General features: G+C 39.3%; 1 long non-coding RNA gene across 1 annotated transcript; it reads left to right on the top strand.

The window, feature by feature from the left end:
• Window positions 1–569: 569 nt before the first annotated feature.
• LOC109378708 (uncharacterized) lies at window positions 570–2,135 on the top strand. The gene is made up of 2 exons (XR_002123051.1): window positions 570–685; window positions 2,030–2,135. It is a non-coding gene; the product is annotated as an uncharacterized LOC109378708 (long non-coding RNA).
• The last annotated feature ends 559 nt before the right edge of the window (window positions 2,136–2,694 follow it).

The following is a 2,694-nucleotide window of genomic DNA, read 5'->3' as shown; positions in this document are numbered from 1 at the left end:
GAGTTCATGTTCAGTGGGAAATAGTGCTTTCCACACTACACTCTGGTCTGGAAAGATGCATCTCTATCATGATTCTAAAGGATAATTAATCATTTAAGCTTATTTTGTATGTGGAAATATGAAGGGGATGGTCTTTCCCATCTAAACTCAGACTCACAGATTTTCAATCCTAACTGAAAATATTCAATAGCTTCTCCTATTAAAAGTAGACTCAAAAAGACAGTGTGCATACCTTTTTTCTTCTATCACCCAGTGTACTCCTTGGCACATAGTAGGTGTGCAAAAATATGTGTTCTATACAAATAAGTAATAGGGTGCCTACAATGATCCATCATGCTTGGTTTGATGTGTGCAGAAAGGCTGATCACCATTTTGAACTGCATAATGGGAGGAAGCTGTGTTTGTTTTCCCTTCCCAGCAGCTGATTAAAGAGTAAATAGCAAACCTGCAGGAATACAATAGGAGTGTGTATCAGGTGGGACTGAACGCTGACCTTGTTCCCCGGCTGTTTGGCTGTTTGTAACCACAAGCCCTCTGTGTCTTTTGGTTTCCCTTCTGCTTAGATGCCCAGCCCACGGAAGGAGAGAGGGAGATATGGAACCAGATCAGTGCTGTCCTCCAGGATTCCGAGAGCATCCTCGCAGACCTGCAGGCTTACAAGGGCGCCGGGCCAGAGATCCGAGACGTATGCCAATGACACTGCTGAGCTGACCACTCCTTTTGGAGGAGAAGGGAAACACACACACACACACACACACACACCACACACACACACACACACACAGAGCAAGATTAAGTAATAGACCTAGAATTTCCTAGTGTAGTGGGAAGAACAAGGAAGGTAATGTGTCTTAAAAAAATATACATATGAATGGCCCCTTTTATTCTAGTACATTAATCTGAGCACACAGTGCTGTAGACCGTATAAAATATTAGCCATTCTCTTCTTAGACATCCATGCGATATTGCAGAACTCACATTTAAACAATAATTTGTCAGTCTATTACTTCATTTGAGGAAAACATATACATAAAGCCTATGAACAACAGTTGAAATATGAGTCTGGGCTTACATGAACTTTCCAGCATTTTGTAATAAGTTTGGCAGGTTCCACCAGCATCACAAACAGCGGTCATAAACTATCTCACTTTAAGTAGCCTGTAGGTCTGTCGTTTTCAACTGACTTTTGAGATTAAAAACATAAATACGTGAGAAACAAAACAACAACCAAAACAAAAAAGGAAAATTTCAGTGTGGCTTTTGAGACTTCATAATGCCTGAAAGGCAAGACACTTCACACTCTTTTTATTTGAAATAATTAGTTTTGTGGATGTATCAGCACATACCCATGTGTACACACACACACACACACACACACACACACACACACACACACACACACCCCTTACTGGCACTGCCATCATCATTCTGGAAAAAATACTGCTACCATCACAGTCCTCAAGCTGCTGAAACCCAGACAAAACAGCATTTCTAAGAAAGGAACAGCCTGTTAAAAGGTTGTTCTACCTCAATAAAAATATAAACTAAAAATTTAAAACAAAAAGGTTGTTTTTCCTACTTCAGGGGTCACCATTAATGTAGGTAATTTAGGTAACATCGCAGACTGGCAGGAATGTAGTACATATTACAGAGAAAGGAAAAGCCTGCACTTCATAATGAGCACGAGCTCGAGCTCGAGCTCTACTTTAAAAGAATAAATGGTGATGGAGGAGAGCTGAATTGCTTCCAATTAGATGTGCATTTTTTTTTACATTAAAGATAATGGAAACAAGTAAGTTGACACAGGATCTAATTGTAGAGTCGTTTGCATTATGTTCAAGTGCTAAAATCTCCATTCTAATTGAGCATCTTGGAGGACTATCCAATGAGCTGCTGTCAATTTAAGAAATACACATTAGCAAAGTACACTAGGAATTGTATTTTTTAAAACCAAAATCCTTTCTCAATCTTAAGTCATTTTGATAGGGAGCTTATTGCTTCTTAAACCATTCTATGATTTTTTTTATAGGCAATTCAAAATCCCAATGACATTCAGCTTCAAGAGAAAGCTTGGAACGCGGTGTGTCCTCTGGTCGTGAGGCTAAAGAGATTTTATGAGTTTTCCATAAGGCTAGGTGAGTATGTGTTTATAGTTTTTGTGTCCCATGTGTGAAGTTCTGTTATCATGTTTGAGGAAGTAGCAGGAAGATGTCAGTGCCTTAGGAAATGTCTCCCATCCATCCACTATGTCTTATCAGAAACTATAGACAGCGACTCCTGTCATTTTCATTTCTTTCCATTCGCCTCAGCATCTCGTCTCCTGAAGTTCCTGGCCTATTTAGAGTGTCTCTACTGTTGGGTGTCTCTTTAGTCTTGTTCTCAGCGAAAGCCAGCTCTTAACAGTTTTGTCATACATTTCTAGGTGGTAGAGAAGCTGGAAGATACAAGTTATCTGCTAACCCAAGAAGAACTTGGTTAGCTGGAGTCATGTGATAAATTTAATATAGTAAAATACAAGAAAAACAAACATGATGTTTGCTTTAGAACAAAAGCAAACAAAACAAAACAAAATTCTGTCCAGGTACAGCATGGCTTTGTAGAAGCAAGAGTAAAGTCAAGTCTGCTTGGCAACAGGCTCAGTTTAACCACTGATATGATGTAACCACTGTCCCCAAAGTAAAGCTATCTGAGGTT

This window comes from Hipposideros armiger, unplaced genomic scaffold (genome assembly GCF_001890085.2).
Source record: "Hipposideros armiger isolate ML-2016 unplaced genomic scaffold, ASM189008v1 scaffold_2665, whole genome shotgun sequence".
NCBI classification, from domain to species: Eukaryota; Metazoa; Chordata; class Mammalia; order Chiroptera; family Hipposideridae; genus Hipposideros; species Hipposideros armiger.
Note: the sequence above shows the minus strand (reverse complement) of the source record. Positions and strands in the feature narration are given on the sequence as shown.